Source organism: Callithrix jacchus, chromosome 15, assembly GCF_049354715.1.
Source record: "Callithrix jacchus isolate 240 chromosome 15, calJac240_pri, whole genome shotgun sequence".
In the NCBI taxonomy this organism is placed as follows: Eukaryota; Metazoa; Chordata; class Mammalia; order Primates; family Cebidae; genus Callithrix; species Callithrix jacchus.
In genome coordinates this window covers 25,271,100-25,296,086 of record NC_133516.1, presented here as the reverse complement: position 1 = coordinate 25,296,086, position 24,987 = coordinate 25,271,100, and the positions used below count along the sequence as shown (strand labels likewise).

The 24,987-nt window shown below is 43.7% G+C and overlaps 1 protein-coding gene across 8 annotated transcripts in view; it reads left to right on the top strand.

The window, feature by feature from the left end:
• The first annotated feature begins 16,695 nt into the window (after positions 1–16,695).
• SENP5 (SUMO specific peptidase 5) overlaps positions 16,696–24,987 on the top strand; it is a 62,573-nt gene continuing 54,281 nt past the window's right edge. For all 8 annotated transcript variants that reach the window (XM_008981456.4, XM_035274969.3, XM_002758224.5 and 5 more), the window contains exon 1: positions 16,696–16,884. The gene's annotated coding sequence lies outside the window, so the exon portion shown is untranslated. The remainder of the gene's footprint in view (positions 16,885–24,987) is intronic.

The window sequence follows — 24,987 nt, the reverse complement described above, 5'->3', positions numbered from 1 at the left end:
TGCAGCTCTCAGTGAAGGCACGGAGAACTAGAGGACGCCACACTTTCAGACAAATTCTGGTTGCTCACGGAGCAGAAGATCCCCAGTGGAGGAAACACACGGGTCGCCAGCGTGACTGTCGTGGCTGGCGCAGCGGTTCCGCCGGCACCTCGGCGAGGCAGCTCTCGGAGCAGAATAAACAGGTTTGGAGGACCCGCATGGGCCCCCAGCACAACACCAGAGCCCGGTGCAGTGGCTGTGACGGCACCTTGGCGCAGAGTAAACGGGACCGGTTCCCCTTCTGACCGAGGTTTGGAACCCCGGGAAGGCAGAGTTGCCTACTATGGACACAAGACGGGAGCCCGACAGGAGAATCCTGGGAAGAAAAGCACCATCAGTTTTAACGCCGTTGCTCTGGCCCTGGGAACTAACAACTTGGACGCCCACTCAAGAGACCTAATCTGAAAGTTGGTAAATTCAAAGACGACAGGAGGATAAATTTACAATGACGGGAAGAAACCAGCGTAAAAAAGCTGAGAATACACAAAGTCAGAACACCTCTCCCTCCAAAGATGATCACAGTTCCACATCGATAATGGAACAAGGCTTGATGGAGAACGAGCGTATCCCGATGACAGAAGTAGTCTTCAAGGAATGGATAATAGCAAACTTCGGTGAGTTAAAAGAACATGTTGTAGCCCAACGTAAAGAAACTAGGAACTTTGAAAAAAGGTTTGATGAAATCCTATTGAGAATAGACAACTTAGAGAGGAGTATGAGTGAATTAATGGAACTGAAGAATACAATACAGGAACTCCGAGAAGTATGCACAGGTTTAAACACACGAATTGTTCAAGCAGAAGAAAGGATATCAGAGGTCAAAGTCCAACTTAATGAAATAAAACGTGAAGAAAAGATTAGAGAAAAAAGGATAAAAAGGAATGAGCAAAGTCTCCAAGAAATGTGGGACTATGTGAAAAGACCAAATTTACGTTTGATAGGTGTACCTGAATGCGACAGAGAGAATGAATCCAAGCTGGAAAATACCCTTCAGGATATTATTCAGGAAAATTTTCCTAAACTAGCAAAGCAGGTCAATATTCAACCCCAGGTAATACAGAGAACACCACAAAGATATTCCTCAAGAAGAGCAACCCCAAGGCACATAATCGTTAGATTCACCAGGGTTGAAACAAAGGAGAAAATACTAAGGGCAGCCAGAGAGAAAGGTCAGGTTACCCACAAAGGCAAACCTATCAGACTTACAACAGATCTCTCAGCAGAAACTCTACAAGCCAGAAGAGAGTGGGGGCCAATATTCAACATCCTCAAAGAACAGAACCTTCAGCCCAGAATTTCATATCCAGCCAAACTAAACTTCACAACTGAAGGAAAAATAAAATCTTTTATGAACAAGCAAGAACTCAGAGATTTTATTATCACCAGGCCTGCTTTACAAGAGCTTCTGAAAGAAGCATTACACACAGAAAGAAACAACCAGTATTAGCCTGTCTAAAAATATACCAAAAAGTAAAGAGCACCAACATAAAGAAGAATTTACACCAACGAATGGATAAAACAGCCAGTTAACATCAAATGGCAGTAACCCTAAATTTAAATTGACTAAATCCCCCAATCAAAAGACACAGCCAAAACCCAAAAGCATGTTACATCCAGACCTGTTTCACATGCAAGGATACACAAAGACTCAAAACAAAGGGATGGAGAAAGATTTACCAACCAAATGGAGAGCAAAAATAAATAATAAATAAATAAAAAGCAGGAATTGCAAATCTCGTATCAGATAAAATAGATTTTAAAGCAACAAAGATACAGTGGTAAAAGGATCAATGCAGCAACAAGATACACCCAGATACATAAAGACTTAGACTCAATGAGACAGAAAATTAATAAGGATATCAAGGACTTGAACTCAGATCCGGAACAAGTAAACTTAATAAATATTTATAGAGCTCTCCACTTTAAATACACAAAATATATATTCTTGTCAATACCACATCACACCTACTCATAAGTTTAAATGAAACATTGATTGGCCATTATTAATACCCAATTTTTTTCAGAATAAAGCAATATTTCCGTTTACTCTCCCTCTTTCTTCCTTTCCCCTCCTTTACTTATTTTTTTTTCTTTCATTCTCTCAAAAAAAGAAATCAACTTGTAAACCTCTAGATCCAGGTCAGCAATGTTTCTCTCATTGCTTGATTTCCTTCCTCCCTTCCCTCCCTCCCTCCCCGCTTCTTCCCTTCCTTCCTTCCTTCATCCCTTCCTTCCTCCCTTCCTTCCTCCCTACCGTCCTCCTTCCCTCCCTTCCTGCCTTCCTCCAAAAAAAAAAAGTAACATTCCTTTTAAGGTAAGTGGCATTGGATTTGGGTGGCTAGAGTAACTTTAGTGTTAACCTTGGCTAAATCTTTCCTGCAATTATGAATCCCTTCATGAGTTCCACAGACCATGCAGCACATGCTTAAACTTTTGAGGCTGAGGTGGGCAGATCACTTGAGGTCAGCATTTTGAGAACAGCCTGGGCAACACGGTGAAACCCCATCTCTACTAAAAATACAAAAATTAGCTGGGCATGGTGGCATGTACCCATAGTCCCAGCTACTTTGAAGGCTGAGGCAGGAGAATCACTTGGACGTAGGAGGTCGAGGTTATGGTGAGCTGAGATTGCGCCACTGCACTCTAGCCTAGGTCACAAAGCAAGACTCCATCTCAAAAAAAAAAGAAAGAAAGAAAGAAAAAGGAATGTTACTTTTATATTAACATTTCAGTAACGTGGTTGAGGCAAACCAGTGTTACAACCCATCTGAATGGCTGACAGCAATCAAACTCCAAATGGTGCTGCAGACAGAACCATGCATGGACACACGTTTCTTCTGAGGACCCTTAGATTGACCCCCAGAGGAGCCCTAGCTGCTGTTCCCCACACAACACTCCTTTCAGCAGGCAGTAGCCAGAAAGAGTCATCATTCAACTCCTAACAGCTGTTAGGTTACCACTCCAGAGAGGGGAATGATACAGGAGTTAAGAACAAATTACTTAGGCAGATAGTGAGGGTATGGAGGTTCTCAGTTAGGTTTCCTTTTAGTGAAAAGCAGGCCAAATTATTTTCCTTTCTAACAAAGAGCAGCTGGTAAACTTGAGCTGCAGACATACATGCCAGCAGTTGTGCCAATCATGTTCAAGATGGCGGCTCCATCTTCCCTTCTCTGACAGCCACATGTACAGTAAGGAGCAGACAAGATGGCACCGACCAAGGGTATAGTTCATTTGCATAATGAGATTAGGATGCAGCGGCCAGCCTTCCCCACAGGCTATGTAAATATCACACCTAATTGAACCAAACTGTGAGCCCTCTGTAAATCAGACACCACCTCCTCAAGTTCAAATATAAAATCCAGTGCATCTGCTGCCAGCCAGGCTTTTCCTCTCTGAAGTCCCTTCTCTTTTCTCTTTCTTTGCCTATTAAACCTCCACTCATTCACTTAAGGTGCTTAGCACAGTGTCTGCAAATAGAAATCCCTCAAAACATATTCATTATTATTTATCACTTTAAAATATTTATTTATTTATTTGAGACAGAGTCTCACTCTGTTGTCCAGGCTGGAGTGCCGTGGTGCAATCTTGGCCCACTGCAACCTCCACTCCTGGTTTCAAGCAATTCTCTGCCTCAACCTCCTGAGTAGCTGAGATTACAGGTGTCCACCACCACTCCCAGCTAAGTTTTTGTATTTTTAGTAGAGATGGGGTTCCACCATTTTGGCCAGTCTGGTCCTGAACTCCTGACCTCATGATCCACCTGTCTCAGCCTCCCAAAGTGCTGGGATTACAGGTGTGAGTCACTGAGCCCAGCCTTATTTTTGTTTATTTTTATTTTTTATTTTATTATTTGTTTTTTTGAGGTGGAGTTTAGCTGTTGTTACCCAGGCTGGAGTGCAATGGCACGATCTCGGCTCACTACGACCTCTGCCTCCTGGGTTCGAACAATTGTCCTGCCTCAGCCTCCCAAGTAACTGGGACTATAGGCGCACACCACCACACCCAGATAATTTTTGTATTTTTGGTAGAGACGAGGTTTCACCTTATTGACCAGGATGGTCTCGATCTCTTGACCTCGTGATCCACCTGCCTCGGGCTCCCAAAGTGCTGGGATTATAGGCTTGAGCCACCACGCCTGACCTCTTTATTTTTTATTCTTTTGAGACAGAGTTTTGCTCTTGTTACCCAGGCTGGAGTGGTGCAATAGTGCAATCTTGGCTCACTGCAACCTCTGCCTCCTGGGTTAAAGCGATTCTCCTGCCTCACACTCCTGAGTAGTGGGGATTACAGGTGCCCACCACCACACCTGGCTAATTTTTGTATTTTTAGTAGAGATAGGGTTTTGCTATGTTGACCAGGCTGGTCTCAAATTCCTGACCTCAGGTGATCTGCCCAGTTCAGCTTCCCAAAGTGTTGGGATTACAGGTGTGAGCCACTGCACCTGGCTGTGAATATTTTAAGACAATCTTAGATTTACAGAAGTTAAAAGGTAGTACAAAGTGATCTCATCTATCTTCATGTAGCTTCTCCTAAAATTAGCACCTTACTGTAACCGTGGAACATTTATCAAAACCAAAAAATTGGTACAATAATATTAACAAACTATAGACTTTGTTCAAATTTCATGAGTTTTTCCACTAATGTCCTTTTTCTGTTCAAGGATCCAATCCAGGATATCATATTGCATGTAATATTATTAAGTTTTTAAGAAAGAGAATCTGATTTTCTCAGTTCATCCTGAATTTCAGATGTTCAGTATAGTGACATCATCAGGCCTCTGGGAGGTGTTTAAGATGTTCACCTTAATTTTCTGGAAGTTTCACATCAAGGTACCTCTCCCAGTCACACAGGCTAGGTCAATCTGATGAGTTATCATTTTCACACCTGAGGACTTTGGGGAGATGGTCTCAGTTGCTGAGAGTTGAAGACTGGACAGAAACTGAATTCCAGGAGCTGGGCTAGGGATTGAGGCAACTATTAATAGTTGTTTGCTCGTAGGGTTGTGTTGCCTGCAACCAAGGGGGCAGCATGGGAAGCAATGTGTCAAGGAAGTGTCATATGGGGGCTGAGTAGATAATGCAAAAGTGGCTTACCAGCCCAAAGTGGATAAGGCAAAGAGAGGATGTTTACATATAAAGGAAGAAAAAAAAAGTTTAAAAAAAGTTGGTGGCTGGGTGCAGTGGCTCATGCCTGCAATCCCAGCATTTGGGAGGCTGAGGTGGACAGATCACATGAGGCCAGGAGTTTGAGATCAGCCGGGCCAACATGGCAAAACCCCATCTCTACTAAAAATATAAAAATAAGCTGGGCATGGCGGCAGGCACCTGTAATCCCAGCTACTCAGGAAGCTGAGGCAGAAGAATCGCCTGAACCCCAGGCAGAGGTTGCAGTGAGCCTAGATGGCATTACTGCACTTCAGCTTGGGCGACAGAGCAAGACTCCGACTTAGAAAAAAAAAAAAGTTTAGAGCCAGATGATTTGAGAGAAATGACAGGAGCAGTGCCTAGCACAATCCATGAGCCAGATGTTAAGCAATGGGAGCTTTTAATGTAATCTGTGGCTATGGATGCAAGATGGGCTGGGAAGGAATAAACACAAAAGTGAATGACTAGATGAAGGACATTTTCTGGTCTTCATAGTTCTGGACATCTGTGAAAGAAGAATATCCTGCCATTCTTGGGAAAGTAGTGCACATTTTGTTAGAATTTTAGCTTCATATGAGCAAACTTTCTCTTGTTTAACAGACATCAGGCGAAAGGATGGAGATAATCTTATTTCGGTGGCAAATGAAATCAGCGTGTGCTTATCTCCAGCTTATTGCAGGATTGGATGCAATATTTGTGCAGCAAAAACAAAACAGGGGTTACACATTAAATAGTTAAATTGTATTTTTTATTTTACTTTCAAAAATAGCAGTTTTATGAAAAATAGTCTTATACAGGAGAGCAAGAAAAAATCATGTATAACTGTAACTATTAGGGCTACATTTGAGCTGGATCATGTCACTCAGTAAGAGAATAATTTTTCAGGCTGGGCATGCTGGCTCATGCCTGTAATCCCAACACTTTGGGAAGACAAGGCAGATGGATCACGAGATCAGTAGTTAGAGACCAGCCTGACCAACATGGTGAAACCCCATCTCTACTAAAAATACAAAATACAAAATACAAAAATTATTTTTAGCTGGGCACTGTGGCTCACACTTGTAATCCCAGCTACTCAGGAGGCTGAGGCAGGAGAATCGCTAAAACCTGAAAGGCGCAGGTTGCTGTGAGCTGAGATCGCACCAATGCACTCCAGCCTGGACAACAGAGAGAGATTCTGTCTCAATAAAAAAAAAGAAAATAATTTTTCAAGGTCTTGTACAAAATGAACTTAGGGTATATTTTGTTTTGTTTTATGGTCTCTCTCTTTCTCTTTTTTTTTTCCCCGAAACAAAGCGTCTCTATGTGGTGGCCTTGAATTCCTGGGCTTTAGGAATTCTCCTGCCTCAGCCTTTTGAGTAGCTGGGAGGCACACACCACCACGTCCAGCTAATTTTTCTATTTTTAGTAGAGACAGGGTTTTACCATGTTGGCCAGGCTGGTCTCAAATTCCTGACCTCAAGTGACGCACCCACCTTGGCATCCCAAAGTGCTGGGATTACAGGTGCGAGCCACCGCTCATTCTTTTTTTTGAGACAGAGTCTCACTCAATCTCCCAGGTTAGAGTGCAGTGGCGTGATCTCAGCTCACTGCAACCTACATCTCCCAGGTTCAAGCGATTCTCCTGCCTCAGCCTCTGAAGTAGCTGGGATTACAGGTGCGTGATGCCATGCCCAGGTAATTTTTGTATTTTTGGTAAAGATGGGGTTTCACCACGTTGGCCAGGCTGGTCTCAAACTCCTGACCTCAAGTGATCTGCCCATCTTGGCCTTCCAAAGTGCTGGGATTACAGACTTGAGCCACCGTGCCTGGCCTATGTTTTTAAAATCATATTGCTTTGGCTTATAGTTTAGTATCATTATTATTAAACAATTTCAATACATTTTTGTGTTGTAAGTAATATTTATTAAAATAAATTTATGCTGGGATGCATAGTGGTTCAGGCCTGTTGTCCTGGTGCATAAGGAGGTAAGGCCAGGTGTTTGAGACCAGTCTGGGTAAGATAGGAAGCCCTCGTCTACATAACAAAACAAAAAAGGTCAATTCATGGAATGAGACTTTTGGTAATGGTGACATTAAGAGGTTAAGCAGTTTTTCCTACAGAAAACAATTATAAAAGTTGGACAAAATTATTAAAAATAACTATTTGAAGCTACTGAAATGACTAAAAGCAGGCAAAAATTCTTTTTTTCTTTTGAGACAGAGTCTCGTTCTATCACTCAGGCTGGAGTGGAGTAGCATGATCTCAGCTCACTGCAACCTTCACCTCCTGGATTCCAGTGATTCTCCTGCCTCAGCCTCCCAAGTAGCTGGGATTACAGGTGTGAGCCATTCCGCCTGGCTAATTTTTGTATTTTTAGTAGAGACAGAGTTTTACCATGTTGGCCGGTCTGGCCAACACAGTGAACCAATGTCTCTACTAAAAATACAAAATTAGCTGGGCATGGTGGCAGTGCCTATAATCCCAGCTACTTGGGAGGCTGAGGCAGGAGAACCACTTGAATTGAGGAGATGGCGGTTGCAGTGAGCTGAGATCTCACCACTGCACTCCAGCCTGGGCAACAGAACTAGAATCTATCAAAAAAAAAAAAAGCCTACCACCATGGCTCACGCGTGTAATCCCACTTTGGGAGGCTGAGGTGGGTGGATCACCTGAGGAGTTCAAGACCAATTCAAGCCTGAACAATATGGTGAAACCCTGTATGTATTAAAAATACAAAAATTAGCCAGGTGTAGGGGCATGTGCCTGTAGTCCTAACTACTCAGGGGGCCGAGACAAGAGAATTCCTTGAACCCTGGAGGTGGAGGTTGTAGTGAGCTGACGTTGGCCAACATGGTAAAACTCTGTCTCTACTAAAAATACAAAAATTAGCCAGGCCTGTAGTCCTAACTACTCAGGGGGCTGAGACATTGGCCAACATGGTAAAACACTGTCTCTACTAAAAATACAAAACAAAATATACCCTAAGTTCATTTTGTACAAGACCTTGAAAAATTATTTTCTTTCTTTCTTTCTTTTTTTTTTTATTGAGACAGAGTTTCTCTCTGTTGTCCAGGCTGGAATGCATTGGTGCCATCTTAGCTCACAGCAACCTGCGCCTTTCAGGTTTTAGCAATTCTCCTGCCTCAGCCTCCTGAGTAGCTGGGATTATAAGTGTGAGCCACAATGCCCAGCTAAAAATAATTTTTGTATCTTGTATTTTTAGTAGAGATGGGGTTTTACCATGTTGGTCAGGCTCAAACTGTCCATGTGAACTGGACACTCAAGAAACTGCTAAAGAAATGCTGTCAAGAAATCCACCTGTGATGGGATCAGGAATTGCCTATGGTCCTCCTCTGAGTCATGTGCACCCCCACAAAACAGACTGGGTATTTGCCCTATGAGGTTTTGTTCAGCAGGACCCCCCTTCACAAATTGTAAGTCAGACTAAAGGTGATCTCCATGAGTTAGGGGAGCTAACTTTAAAAAGGCAAATTCAGGCTTTAAGCATGGCAATGAAAAAGTACACACTGAGTGCAGGAAAGGATGCCCATAAGCCTAACAGAACAAACACATTCCTTTAAACCTGGGGACTCTGTTTGGGTCAAGAAATGGAACCCAACTTCTCTAGGACCCACATGTGTTGGGCCCCATACTGTAATTCTGTTCACCCTCACTGCTGTTAAAGTTGCAAGTATTGTGCCTTAGATCCACCACAGTCAGCTGAAACCCGCAGCCCAAGACCAGCAGACCAGTCAAACAGGAGCCAGACCATCCTACCCAATTAATCCTGCGATGAGACCGTGTTGCCAGTGAGGATGACTACAGCTCTGCTCTGGCCACTCCAGAAGCTGGCCAGTCTACTTGCGGCAGAAGCCTGAGGAAATCTGCAAGCCCTACTCTAGTCACATGACCAGAAGCCGACTAGTCCACGCACAGCCCAAGTTTGAGGAGTCATCCAAGGAAATGTGGTTAGAAATGTTAAGCTTGATTGCCATTTTAGTACTGTTAACTGTTCTATTGCTATGTGTTCATTTTTTGCCAGTCCCTCTGCCCAAGGAGAGATTCAATCTGTCCATGCTGGATATAAGGATGCTATCCTTTGCTAGTTCCTGTATCTGCACAGGAGGAAGGGCAACTCATAGAAGGATGTCCACACTGCGTGCATACTACCTGGATAGGGAATACAGTAGTTAAGACTTTACTGTATCAGAAATATTTCTTAACACCCAGATACATAAGACACATAGTGAGATTTAGATTCAACGAGACAACAAATTGATAACGATATCCAGGATTTGAACTCAGAGCCAGAACAAATAAACACAATAGAGGTCTCCATTTTAAACACATAAAATATGCATTAACCACTTTAAACACTCAAAATATTGATCGGCCATTATTGAAACCCATTTTAGGAATGTAGTAATATTCCTTTTTCCCTCTTTTTCTTTTTTTCCCCTTCTTTTTCTCTTTTTCCCTAAAAAAAAAAAAAAAAGAAAAACCATGCTCACTACCTGAGTGATGAGATCCATACCCCAAATCTCAAAAAAAAAAAAAAAAAAAATACATAAACTCTTTTGATAGAAACATTTATACGTAAAGTCAGTAAAGAAACTTTACTCCTTTTGGGCTTGGCGCGGTGGCTCATGCCTGTAATCCCAGCACTTTGGGAGGCTGAGGTGGGTGGATCACGAGGTCAGGAGTTCGAGACCAACCTGATCAACATAGTGAAACCCTGTCTCTACCAAAGATACAAAAATTAGCCAGGCATGGTGATGTGCCCATAATCCCGGCTATTCAGGAGGCTGAGGCAGGAGAATCGTTTGAACCTGAGAGGTAGAGGTTGCAGTGAGCTGAGATCATGCCACTGCACTCCAGCCTGGGCAACAGAGTAAGACTCCATAAAAAAAAAAAAAAAAAAGAAATATTATGAAGGTACAGGGACCCACCTAAGGACTTGTACTTACAACCAGACAACTTACGCAGTTTGTGACCCAGGATATGGCCAGTCTTATGCTTGTTACGAGCCTAAGTATTCACCTGGGTCCTGGTTTGAAGTTCGGATCAAGGAAGAGGACAGGTGGAACCTTCTGAACCAAACTAAAGCCCCTCCTTCCCAGAAAGAAGCTATCGATTTTTACTTTAATTTCTGTCAAGTAAAATTCACAAGAACAGCTCCCCCCGCAATTACTAACTCCACAGGTTTCACCACTGCCTGTCACAGAACTAGGTGTTTATCCCCTGCATCTTAGTGAGCAATTTGCTGGAACTGTCTAACATGGTCCAGTAACCAGCAGCAACCAAGGCAAGTCATGGTTACGAAAACAGCTTCCCTTTTTCTACTGAAACCAGATTGTAAAGTAAGCAGCTGCCACCCTGTAACTCTTTTAATTCTTAAGCCAGATCTATCTATATGGATAATGGGTAACTATATGACAATATACAGAGGCATTTGGAGAATCATTTTGTAAATTGCAAAAAAAAAAAAAAAAAAAAAAAATTGAGTCCGTCCCATTCAATGACAATTCCAGGTATTTAAGTCATTCTATAAGAATCTCAACCAAGAGATACCCGAACCCCGTCCTGCAGCCAGTAACCTGTTTGCTCAATTGGCCGAAACATAGCCAGCAATCTATGTGTCTTCTCTTGTTATGTCTGCGGAGGAGCCAATATGGGAGATCAATGGCCATGGGAAGCAAAAGTTAATGCCTCAAGAAAGTTTTACCTTATATCTCTCTTCTACTGAGCCGATGCTGAAACGTTCAAAAATTTGGCTCTTGAAATCCTCTATCATAGGGAGATACTGCATTGCCGGCTGGGGGAAAACCTTCACCAACCCATTTAGGGAATTGGTTTGCTTAGGACAGCAATATCATAATGAAACAATGAAGAAAACTCTATGGAAAGGCAAAAACAAGCAAGATAGCGATCCCACCAGACTATCATGCCACAACCCATTTTCTCGCTTCCCTTCTTGGAACCACTCCTGGTACCAACTAAAGGCACCTAATAGCTAGTAAACACCCTCTGGCCTCTGTTGGATCTGTGGTCAATGCGTTTATCAACAGTTATCTGCCAAGTGGACAGGGGCCTGCCTACTAGGAACAATTAGACCATCTTTCTTCCTACTCCCACTGCAGCAAGGGGAGACTCTTGGGGACTCCATTTATGATGAACTCAAAGAAAGAAACAGATGAGATGTAGACATCAAGAGAGACATAAAGATAGGCGACTGGAAAGATGCTGATTGGCCCCCTGAGAGAATAATTTAATATTATGGACCAACCACCTGGGCACAGGATAGATCATGGGGATACCACACCCCAATTTATATGCTTAACCACATCATAAGGTTACAAGCAGTACCTGAGATCATTACCAATGAGATGGCAAATGCTTTAGATCTCTTAGGCCAGCAATCCACAAAGATGAGGAATACAATTACCAGAATAGGCTAGCTTTAGAATCCCCTTGCCTAGGAGGAAGGAGTATGTGGAAAGTTCAACTTAACTGTTGCTTAGAAATTGATGATAATAGAAAAACTATCATGGAAATTACTGTGAAGATGCAAAAATTAGCTCATGTTCCAGTTCAGACTTGGAAACCTGGATGGTTTCCAGATTCCCTTTTTGGAGGTTGGTTTTCACCCTTTGGTGGTTTTAAAACATTAATGGGAGTAGTGCTGGCTGTATTAGGGAATTGCTTAATACTCTCTTGTCTCTTGCCCCTTATTATTAGAAGCGTTCAGTCTACTATAGAAGTTTTAGTAGACAAAACAACCACAACCCGACTGATGGCCCCTATGAAATATCAGTCTTTACCTACAACAGAAGACCCGCCCTGTCATGAAGAACTAAATAGAAGTGATGCTTTCTATTGAGTTTTTACTCACAGGAAGCATCAATGGGGGGGAATGAGGCAGGGAAATGAAAGAATAAATAAATAAAGTCACATAAAAGTAAGTTCCTACGTTAAATTGAAGACAGTCTATAAGCCTAGGCTCTGAGGAGCTTTGATATCGTTATCTCAGAAGCCAGAGCTTGAGGGAATGTGCTCTGAAGACTTTCCCAATACTCCCTCACCATCTGGAGAAAAGCATAGATTTTCTCCTACATCCCTACCCGCATGATATGAGTAAGCCTAAGAATTTATAGATATCTGTGTATTGCAAGCCTGTTTTCTATCTAAATAACACAATGAAGGCCATGAGAAATGTCCAAACAGGATGGCTCCCTAGACATCAAAAAGGAGGCAAGAGTGAACCAGCCTAGGTTCGAGATAAGGCCACCTGGCCCACATACCAAGAGTCATGTGTAAGCCTGTCACTATATTGATTAACTTCTTTTGTTCTCGCTTCTGCAAGCCTGCTTCTTTTCACGCCCTTAGATGCATAAAAGGCACTTGCCCTCTTTGTCCGATGCTCAGTCCTTTGGATGCAAATCCACTGAGCCTCTGTACACTTTAAATAAATCCTCCTGTAACCTCATAGGTCTCTCTGGTTCCCTGATTTCCCGCAACACTCCCACCTTGGCTTCCCAAAGTGCTCGGATTATAGACATAAACCGCGATACCTGGCTTCAAGGATTAACTAAACTAAAATTCCAGACAAGAAGAAGCCCTTCCAAGGTGAATTGATAATAACTAGCTGTTTTTTTTTTTTTTTTTTTTGTGGAAACATTTGCTAATTTTAGATCACTCAACATAGGCAGAGGAGTTTTTTGGGGCAAAGAAAACCCAGAAGAGCTTTGTGGTCATTTGGGGTTACTGAACTGATTGAAAATTAGAAAAGTCCCAAAAGCATGATTGATTTTTCATGTGGGATATTTGCTGAGTTGAAGACCTGCTTGGGAGGCTCAGGGATTGGCTCAAAACTTTTCAAAAGCAAAATCATTGTGTTTAGGAAACAAAGCCCCATTAGAAGGATATGGCTTCCTCAAACTCGTGGCTAGTATCTCCCTCAAGATATTTCTCATATTTTGAAGCTGAATAAACTAGAAGCTAAGCTCAATGTTAAACTAAGCTCAAAGTCTCTAAAGGAATGAACTGAAAGTCCTGTAGTCTTTCAGGATTGAGGAGACAAAGATCTACAAGGTTTTTCTATTAAATACCTAGGGTTGAATGTGATGGCTCATGCCTGTAATCCCAGTACTCTGGGAGGCCAAGGACAGCAAATCACGAGGTCAGGAGTTCGAGACCAGCCTGGTCGACATGGTAAAACCCTGTCTCTACAAAAACACAAAAATTAGCCGGGTGTGGGGGCATGGGCCTGTAATCCCAGTTATGGGAGAGGCTGAGGCAAGAGAATAGCTTGACCCTGGGAGATGGAGGTTGCAGTGAGCCGAGATTGCACCACTGTACTCTAATCTGTGTGACACAGTAAGACTCCATCTCAAAAAAAAAAAAAAAAAAAAACTAAAATGGATGAGAAGATGGAGACTTTCAACAGATAACTAGAATCTATAAAAAGAATTTGCAAAAACAAATCAAATTTTATTTTGTTTGTTTGTTTATTTATTTGGGACAGGGTTTCACTTCTATTGGCCAGACTGGAGTACAATGGTTCAATCTCGGCTCACTGCAACCTCTACCTCTGGTTTCAAGCAATTCTTCTGCCTCAGCCTCCCGAGTAGCTGGGATTACAGGGGTGCATGCCACCACTCCCAGCTAATTTTTTTTTTTTTTTGTATTTTTAGTAGAGACAGGGTTTTGCCATGTTACCCAGGCTGGTCTCAAACTTCTGGACTCAAGCAATCTGCCCACCTGGACCTCCCAAAGTACTGATTATAGGCGTGAGCCATGGTGCCTGGCTACAAATCAAATTGTAAAACTAAAAATCTAGGCTGGGCACGGTGGCTCACACCTGAAATCCCAGCACTTTGGGAGGCTGAGGTGGGGGGATTGACTGAAGTCAGGAGTTTGAGACTAGCCTGGCCAATGTGGCAAAAACCCATCTCTACTCAAAATACAAAAAATTAGCTGAACATGGTGGTAGGCGCCTGTAATCCCAGGTACTTGGGAGGCTGACACAGGAGAATCACTTGAACCTGGGAGACAGAGGTTGCAGCAAGCTAAGTTTGTGCCACTGCACTCCAGCCTGGGCAACAAGAGCAAAACTCTGCCTCAAAACAAAACACAACACAACAAAACAAAAAAAATCTGAAAATCTAGTATTTAAAATAAAAACTCAATGTATAGATTTAACAGCAGGTTGGAGATTATAGCAGATAGACTCAGTTAAAGTGTAAAAGACATGGCGAACAAGGTCAAATATTTTTACATATGAGCTGGGTGCGGTGGCTCATGCCTGTAATCTCAGCACTTTGGGAGGTCGAGGCGGGTGGATCACCTGAACTCAGGAATTTGAGAGCCTGGCCAACATGGTGAAACCCCGTCTCTACTAAAAATACAAAATTGGCTGGGCGTGGTGTTGGGTGCCTGTAATCCCAGCTACTCAGGAGGCTGAGGCAGGAGAATCGCTTAAACCCAGGAGGCAGAGGTTGCAGTGAAGTGAGATTGCAGCATTGCATTCAAAAAGAACAAAACTCTGTCTCAAATAATAATAATAATAATCTTACATATGGTTATTGATGTCTTGAAGAACAGGCATAGAAAATACAGCAATAGCCTTATCTGAAGAGATAATGATTGAGAATTTCCCAAAACTGATGAAAGACATCAAGCCACAAATCAGAGAAGCTCAATGACATCCAAGACAGGTAAATACAAGGAAAACCAAGATAGGGCACAAAATAAATGGCTAAAAATCATTGACAAAGAGAAACTCTTAAAAAGAAGTGAGAGGGCCAGGCATGGCGTGGCCTGTAATCACACCTGTAATTTCAGCACTGTGGGAGGCCCAGGTGGGAGGACTGCTTGAGCCCAGGGATTCAAGACCAGCTTGGGCAACAAAGGGAGACATCATCTCTACAAAAATAATAACAAGAAGCAGTTGGCTGGGTGCGGTGGCTCAAGCCTGTAATCCCAGCACTTTGGGAGGCCGAGGCGGGTGGATTACGAGGTTAAGATACTGAGACCATCCTGGTCAACATGGTGAAACCCCGACTCTACTAAAAATACAAAAAAAAAAAATTAGCTGGGCATGGTGGCGCGTGCCTGTAATCCCTGCTACTCAGGAGGCTGAGGCAGGAGAATTGCCTGAACCCAGGAGGCGGAGGTTGTGGTGAGCTGAGATCGCGCCATTGCACTCCAGCCTGGGTAACAAGAGCAAAACTCCGTCTCAAAAATAATAAAAATAATAAGTTAAAAAAATTAGTCCAGCAACATGGCAGGAGCCTGTGGTCCCAGCTACTCTGGAGTCTGAGGTGGGAGGATTGCTTGAGCCCAGGAGGCAGAGGTTACAGTGAGCCCAGATTGTGCCACTGCACTCCAGCTTGGCAAGAGAGCAAGACCCTGTCTGGGGTAAAAAAAAAAAAAAAGAAAAAAAAAAGAAAAGAAAAAAATCAACAGTAATTGTTTATAACTAAAACTAAACAAAGCTTTTGTTTGGAAAGGAGTACTTTAACATTGTTTTAGAATTTTCTGACAGATGGTGATAATTAAAAGCAAACCATCCTGCAGTTGGCTTCACTATGGTTTTTTTTTTTTTTTTTTTTTTGAGACAGTCTCGCCCTGTTTCCCAGGCTGGAGGGCAATGGCACGATCTTGGCTCACTGCAACCTCCCACTCCCTGGTTCAAGTGATTTGCCTGCCTCAGCCTCCCAAGTAGCTGGGATTACAGGCAAGCACCACCATGCCCCGCTGATTTTTGTATTTTTAGCAGAGATGGGGTTTCACCATGTTGGCCAGACTGGTCTCAAGCTCCTGAACTTGTGAGTCGCATGCCTCAGCCTCCCAAAGTGCTGGGGTTACAGGCGAGCCACGGTTCCAGGCCAACTATAGCTTTTATCTTCTCCACCATCAATTTATAGCTTTATTGCCTACACAGGTGCTCAGGAACACCCTTCGTATTCCATTGCAGTCACCTCCACTTTATTCTTCCAGATGGAGTATGTCCAAAACTGAACTCATCTTCTGCCATAAATCTTCTATTATTATGTTTTTACCTATCGGGACATTGGCTTATAATTTTGGAAAGCATTCACAATTGGGTCGGGTAGGACACTTAAAGAGGCCAATCACAATACCGGGGGCAAGATCAATGGGAAAACCAGAGAGGAGACGGACGCCTGGGCCAGGCCTCACAACGTCCCGAGCTGGAATGGGTCTTTTGCTTTCGGCTCAGCGGTGACGGGATCAGGGAAGAGCAGGGGTGTACACTAGCTGCGGTCTGATTTAGCCCTTTGGGGTTAAAAACTGGAGAAGGAGCTGATCAGAACTCTCATAGGCGCTTCGCAGCACTGGAACGCAGCTCTCATCCGGGCGCGTTCCGAAGGAGACCTGGGCCGGGGACTTTGTGACACGCAAAGGCGGAACGGCTCCGGGCCGGGAGGCGGGGCCGGAACAGCGGAAGCGGGGCGGTGCCAGGACCCCCCCCCCCGCCCTCAGGCGGAAGGGCACGGAGGAGGTGACGCAGTAGGCCAGCGCCGGCGTCGCGACAGCGGCTTCAGAGGAAGCTCGGCGGCGGTGGCCGCGGCGAGCAGGCCGGACGTTTACTCGCTGGCTGGGCTTCCTCTGGAGCTGGCGAAGGCGGGGCCTGCGGTCCAGGCTGCTGCCGCGTCGGGGCCGGCGGCGGGACAGGTGCCGGGAGCGAGGGGGCAGGTAAGTGGGGGCGCGGGCGGCCGAGTGCCGGACGTAGCGATCGCTTGGCTGGGCTGGCTGGCCATTCCCGCGCCGTTGCGCGCCACCTCAGCGCCGGGCCGGGAGGCCTCAAGTCGCCCTCCCCCCGCCCGAGCCGGAGGCCTCTGTCCGTCCCGGCCACAGCGTGCCTTTTCGGGGGAGGCGCGCGAGCTCGTCCCGAGGGGCCGCTGCCCTGCTCTCTCGCTCCAGCCGGGCTGTGCAGCGGAGGCACCGGGAAGCTGGCGCCGTCCCCCCCACCCCCAGCTCCTCCTGAAGCCTTGAAAGCTCTGGGAAGAGAATCGGCTGTCACAGGCTTCCAGCTCGGGCCGCCTTGGAAGTCCAGGGTTTTTATTTGCTCGGACTGCCCTGCCTCCTTCTGGCCTTGATTCCTTCCCCCGAGCTCCCAGGACCGTTTTCCAGAGAGCCTGGCTGGGCATGAGCGCGGCGGGAGCCGTCTTTTCTCTTCTGTCTGCGCTGGGCGGTATCAGCCCCCGCTCTACGCCCAGTGGCCACTCTGTCGTGGGAAGAGGGATGCAGAGAGGATGTGGGAGTTTTGGACTTAGAGCCAGAATAGACGAGGTGAAATCCTACCCTGCTGTCTGGTAGTGTTTTTCATCTCATGCTAGACATTTCGACCTTTTTCACCGCATGTAAAATGGGACTTTCTTCTATCAATATAAATTATAATGTTGGGAGAATTAAATGCAGAAAGCAGACGTTAGTTATGAAATGTTTTGAGAATATGATTAAGAATATCCAGAAGACTTCATGAAAGGTTCCTAAGTGTTCCCCTCCCCCGCATTTTGCCCGGAATAACTAAGCTTGGTATGGAGAAGGGTGCCGGAGATGCCAGGCTCTTGTGTGGTCAGAGCCTAACTGCAGCCTCTGCTTTGGGTGGGCAGCATCAGGAAGAAAGGAGACAGCCTCCTAGCCATCTGCATGTCTCACTCTTGTTGATAGCACGTTATTGGTTCTATGAAGGATGGCTTAAATCAGTTTTGATCATTACTCAAGATAGCTTTTTCCCAGGTGATCTTTTCTAGGAGTGTAGAGGAGAGTGATAGGGAGGGAGGCTTCATTTACACCCTGGTTCACTCTTACTTTAAAAAAAAAAAAAAAATTACTTATTTATTTTTTGAGACAGAGTCTCACTCTGACACCCTGGCTGGAGTGCAGTGGCATGGTCTTCTCCGCTCACTGCAACTTCCACCTCCTGGGTTCAAGAGATTCTCCTGCTTCAGCTTCCCAAGTACCTGGAATTACAGGTGTCTGCCACCACGCCCAGCTAATTTTTGTATTTTTAGTAGAATCGGGGTTTCACCATGTTGGCCAGGCTGGTCTCGAACTCCTGACCTCAAATGGTCTGCCCGCCTTGGCCTCTCAAAAGTGCTGGGATTACAGACATGAGCCACTGCACTCGGCCTGTATCACTTTATAAATCAGGCTTTTTTTTTTTTTTTTTTTGTTATTATGTGAATCCTTCAAAAATCATAGAAAAATTGAAATTTAAGAATATCTTGCTTTCATTCTAGCTTGTCATAAACCCAGTACTCTACACAGGCCTGCCTTTCCGTCTTCCATCCTGGTATGCATGACCATTTACTTTGTGTTATTAGCCAGCTTCCTGTGGAGCTCAGTTTGAGAACAGGGGGTTCTGTGTTTCTCTAGTTGCCATACAAACATCTTATTGAAGTAGATCACCTTGGCATTCTCGATATTAAGCATGTCTTTGTGAATTTTTAGTTCATTTTTCTTTTTGTTAAATTGTACTCTGTCACTGATTTAAAGAATTTGGTAGATGCTCTAGGAAGGGTCAACTGATAAGGTGGTCACAGTGTTTGACATGTACTTTTCTTATCCATTATGATGAAACTCTTGTGACTTTTTTTGGGATATGGGTAATATTTTCAAAATTAAGGTAAATAGGCCATCAGGCTGAGTTGAACATTCTCTTTTGGGAAAATGTATTCATTCTCAAATTATTCTCTTGTAGCCTTCTCATTGCTTTAGCAATTCCTATTCTGTTATTGGTAGAGCCAGAAATGGACCCTACATCGCAGATTCTCCAAAGATGCTAATTTTTTTTTTCTCTAAAATGACCATGTTCATAGCATGTTGGTTTTCTTTTCTTTCTTTCTTTACCGATATGGAGCTTTGCTCTTTTTGCGCAGGCTGGCGGGCAATGGTACGATCTCAGCTCACTGCAACTTCTGCCTCCCAGGTTCAAGCAATTCTCCTGCCTCAGCCTCCCAAGTAGCTGGGAACACAGGCGCCCGGCACCACGCCTGGCTAATTTTTGTATTTTTAGTACAGATGGGGTTTCACCATGTTGGCCAGGATGGTCTCAATCTCTGGACCTTGTGTTGATTTTCTACAACCAGATGATAAAAGACATCCTAAGGTCACTGATTTAAAGTCATGGTAACATAGGTAGTTTAATATATTCAGAGTCTACAGAGACCTGGTATGTATCTGAAAAACCAAATAGCTGAATCTCTAAAATTTTATTTTTGTGTCTGAAATACCTTAACTCTGAGGTTGATGAATTGATGTTGAATTTCAGATTCTGACAGGAAACTTTCCATATTTCTGACAGGAAAGAAGTAGGGGTATATATGAAGGGTTGGTATGAACTCATGGTTACAGTTTCAGTCTAAACTGATACTACAGATTTAACATTGAAACAAAGCAGGGCTATGGAGTAGTAACAGCCTAGCAAAAAGTAAAGATTAGAAGTCACTGGCTCTTGAGGCAGTCTTCTGACTCTGGAACTACTTGAGATGAAAATTTTGAATAATATTTTTAACTTAATTTTTTTGTTGTTGTTGTTAATGAATGAGAACTTCTTATGTTGCTCAGGTTGGCCTTGAACTCATAGCCTCGCCTCCTCAAGCGCCAGGACAACTGGCCCGAGCCACCGCAGCTCCCAATTTTTTTTTTTTTTGAAATGGAATCTTGCTCTGTTGTCCAGGCTGGAGTGCAGTGGTGAGATCTCAGCTCACCGAAACCTCTGCCTCCTGAGTTCAAGTGATTCTCCTGCCTTAGCCTCCTTAGCATGGGACTATAGGCATGCACTACCACGCCCAGCTAATTTTTGTATTTTTAGTAGAGACGGGGTTTCACCATGTTGGCCAGGATGGTCTCAATCTCTTGACCTTGTGAGTCACCCCCCTCGGCCTCCCAAAATGCTAGGATTATAGGCATGAGCCACCATGCCCAGCTAACTTAATTTTTTAAATATGTAATTACGACTAGCTTCGGTGGCTCATGCCTGTAATCCCAACACTTTGGGAGGCTGAGGCGGGCGGATCACCTAAGGTCAGGAGTTTGAGACCAGCCTTGCTAACATAGTGAAACCCTGTCTCAACTAAAAATACAAAATTAGCCAAGTGTGGTGGCACATACCTGTAGTCCCAGCTACTCAGGAGGCCGAGGGCAGGAGAATCGCTTGAACCTGGGTGGTGGAGTTTGCAGTGAGCCTAGACCGGGCCACTGCACTCCAGCGTGGGCGACAATCAAGATTCTCTTAAAAGAAAAACAAAAGGGCTGGGCCTGGTGGCTCACACCTGTAATCCCAGCACTTTGGGAGGTGAAACTCCGTCTCTACTAAAAATACAAAAAATCAGCTGGGCATGGTGGCGCGTGCCTATAATCCCAGCTACTCAGGAGGCTGAGGCAGGAGAATTGCCTGAACCCAGGAGGCGGAGGTTGCAGTGAACCGAGATCACGCCATTGCACTCCAGCCTGGGTAACAGGAGCGAAACTCAGTCTCAAAAAAAAAAAAAAAGAAAAGAAAAACAAAAAATTACATACAGTGAAATACATAGATGTTAAGGGTTTTTGTTTTTTAAAGCATATGTACACAAAATGGAAGACAGAACAACAGTAAAAACATTTGGAAGTTGGAATGCAGATTGATTTAAGCAATCTGCCTGCCTTGTTCTCCCAAAGTGTTAGGATTACAGGCATGAGGCACCACACTTGGCTGATACAACTTTTTCATAGTGAAGCTTCAGTTAACTTGTACAGTGGCTGCGCTACAAACTTTCACCCAAATATTGGGCTACTTAAGGGGTTGCTTAGGCTTGGGGCTGTCCTGGAGTTGGAGAATGTCTAACAAGAATGTAAAGCTCACTTCTAGTCCCTATAGGTGTGTGCATTTTATTTTTGAAGGAATGTTGCTATTTGATCAACGTAAACATAACAGCATGGCTGTGAATACAGGGACAGAAATGTTAAGGAAACCCATGTGAAAGTTGCTTTTAATTACTGGACTGTTTTATTTGAGAATCTTCAATGGCAATTTCTTTTGTCTTTGCTCCAGGGTCAGATTCCCTAAAGAAGAAGGGATCTCCTGCTTGGAGAGTACAAAGCAGGCTTCCAGCTGTCTAGTTGCTAAACTGAGAGAAAAGCTAGAGGTCTTAGCATTCATTATTTAAACACTCATTCATTTTCATTTAACTCAACTGTTTTCAGAAAGATGACCTATTCTCAGCTGGACCAGTTGAAAAGCTTTCCAGTATAGGAATCCACTATCCAATATGGTAGCCACTAGCTACAAGTAGCAGCTTAAATCTAAATAATTAAAATTAAAGGTTTAGGTCCTCAGTTGCACTAGACACATTTCAAGTGCTCGGTGGCCACATTTGCCGAGAGCCTACCATATTGGACAGAGTAAATATAGAATATTTCTATCATTGCAGAAATTTTATTGGGCTGTGTCATTCTAGTTTAGAGAGGAAGGCTCTGGGTTTCTGTAAGGATGAGTAAGGGACAGTTGGCTGGTTTTGTGGAGTGTGGGAGGATACTTAAATCATTTGACCAATCCTTTTGTTTTTAGTATCATGTTCACATCCTTCTGTAGAACAATTCCTAACCTGTTCTGAGGTATTGTTCTTTAGATTGCTTTCTTTGAGCCTCCCTCTATTGCCCAGGCTGGAGTGCAGTGGCATGAACTTGGCTCACTGCAACCACTCAGCTCACTGCAACCTCTGCCTCCCAGGTTTAAGAAGTTCTCCTGCCTCAGCCTCCTGAGTAGCTGGGATTACAGGTACCACCACCATGCCTGGCTGATTTTTGTATTTTAATAGAGACAGGTTTTCACCAGGTTGGCCAGGCTGACCTCAGGTGATCCACCTGCCTTGGCCTCCCAAAGTGCTGGGATTACAGACATGATCCACCTTGCCCAGCTGAGATTTAACTTCTTTAGATCATTCAGTCAATTTACATTCTAACTTCCAGAATGTTTTTGCTGTTCAGTCTTCCATTTTGTGTACGTATGCTTTAACAAACAGAAGTCCTTCAGGTTTATGTATTTCACCATAGGTAAACTGTATCTTTAAAAAATTAAGTTAAAAAATTCCTTTTTTTTTCCTTTTTGAAACAGAGCCTAGCTCTGTTGCCCAGGCTGGAGTGCAGTGGCATGATCTCAGCTCACTGCAACCTCTGCCTCCCAGGTTCAAGTGATCTTCCTACCTTAGCCCCGCCTAGTAGCTGGGATTACAGGAGTACACCACCATGCCTGGTTAATTTTTGTGTTATTATTATTATTAGTAGTAGTAGTAGAGTTGGGGTTTCACCATTTGGCCAGGCTGATCTTGAACTCCTGACCTCAGGTGATCCACCTGCCTCGGCCTCCCAAAGTGTTGGAATTACAGGCATGGGCCATCACACCTAACCACGTTAAAAAATTTAAAAAGTTTTTCTTTCTTTTTTTTTTTTAAGAGACGGTGGTCTCTTAAAAAATTTAAAAAGTTTTTCTTTCTTTTTTTTTTTTAAGAGACGGTGGTCTCGCTCTGTTGCCCAGGCTGGAGTGCAGTGGCTGTTCACAGGCGCGATCCCACTGCTGATCAGCACAGGAGTTTTGACCTGCTCCGTTTCCGACCTGGGCCAGTTCACCCCTCCTTAGGCAACTTGGTGGTCGCCTGCTCCCGGGAGGTCACCATATTGATGCAGAACTTAGTTCGGACACCCGATCGGCATAGCGCACTACAGCCCAGAACTCGGGCTCAAGCCATCCTTCCACCTCAGCCTCCCGAGTAGCTGGGACTACAGGCACGTGCCATCGCGCCTGGCAAAAATTCTTAAGATGTTGATCAAAAGATGCAAAGTCTCAGACTGGAGGAGTAAGTTTTAGTGATCTATCCCATAGCATGCTAACCACAATTAAGAATGAAGTTCTTAAGTTCTTAAGAACGAAGGCCGGATGCAGTGGCTCACGTCTGTAATCCCAGCACTTTGGGAAGCTGAAGCCGGCAGATCACCTGAGATCAGGAGCTGGAGACTAGCCTGACTAACATGATGAAACTGCTTATTTACTAAAAATACAAGATTAGCCAGGCATGGTGGTGCATGCCTATAATCCCAGCTACTTGAGCTGCTGAGGCAGGAGCATTGCTTAAACCCTGAAGGTGGAGGTTGCAGTGAACTGAGATCGCGCCATTGCACTCCAGCCTGGACAACAAGAGCGAGACTCCGTCTTAAAAAAAAAAAAAGTGTGTGTTTTGAAATGGTTAAAAGAATAGATTTTTGGTGTTCTCATGACAAAGAATAAAGTTGGTGAGGTGATGAATATGTTAATTAGCTTGTTCTACAATGTATACATAAATCAAAACATGAGATTGTATTCCATAAATATACACAATTATTTGCCAAATAAAAATACCTGAATTACAGCCTGGCCAACACGGTGAAACCCCTCTCTACTGAAAATACAAAAACTAGCTGGGCATGGTGGCATGCCCTTAAATCCCCAGCTACTTAGGAGACTGAGGCAGGAGAATGCTTGAACCTGGGAGGCCGAGGTTGTAGTGAGCCAAGATTGTGCCACTGCACTTCAGGCTGGGTGACATAGTGAGACTCCATCTTAAAAAAAAAATCATAAATTAATTAATTATTTAGGATTGGGTCTTGCTATGTCACCCAGGTTGGTTTGTATCTTGGCCTCAAAGGATCCTTCTGTCTCAGTCTCTTGAGTAGCTGGGACTATAGATGTATGCCATGGTTTTTTCGTTTAAAAAATTTAATGGCTTACACCTGTAAGCTTAGGTAGTCAAGACAGGAGAATCACCTGAGCCTGGAAGTTTGGGGCTGCAGTGAGCCATGGCTGACAGAATGAGACCCTGTCTCTTAAGAAAAATTAAAAAATAAAAAAAGGAACATTTTTTTATTCTTAATGAAGTTTTTAGCAGGGAATGATGATAAAATGTGTCTAACAATCTGCAGTCTTTATCCACAAGTAAAGTACTTCATCAGCATTTAAACGTGTATAAGAATCTCCATTAAAAAAAAGTTTCAGCTTTATCCAGGCTTCCTGAGCAGCTTTATGTATTGCCATCTTTATTCTACCTTGGTTTTTGTCCTTTCTATTGTACTAAAATTTCTCCTGCAAATGTCAGAATTCAGTGAACACTTTTAATTGTTAACTTGCTGGGCTTCTCAACAACCTTTGACCATTTCCCTCTTTTTAGAAACTTGTTCTAGCTTTGCTGATACTACCTTTACCTGATTTTCCACCTTATCTCACTGGTCCTTCTTTTTCACTTTCCTTTGCTTAGTCTTCTTTCTTTATCTCACTCTTAAATCCTGGAGTTCCTTGGGATATTGCCCTAAGGTACATTCCCTTCTGCCTTTTATAAATTCTTTCTAGGTGATCTTATCATTTTCTATAGCTTTGGTTATTCCAAACTGAAAACTGGAATTCCCATAGTGTCCTCTTTTCAGAATTCTTGAACTGTATATCCCACAAGATATATCCACTTAGATTTCTGATTCAACATGTGGAATAGATAGATCTCAAATTCAACACGTGAACGACTAAAGGCATGGTCAGTATACTTTCCCCTGTCTCCATCTGTGTTCCATATCAGTGATACCACTATTTACCTAGTAGCTCATACTTTTACCCCCTACAGATAGGCTTTTGACAAATTACAAGTCCTGTAATTTCTGTGTCCTGAAGATTGATTCACTTTGCTACATCCTCCCAGTTTTCCCCTTAATCCAAGAGGCTGTCACATTGTACCTGCATTTATTTACCTGTAACTAGGAGAAGGCTGTGGCCTTCTCCTAGTGATTTTGCACATT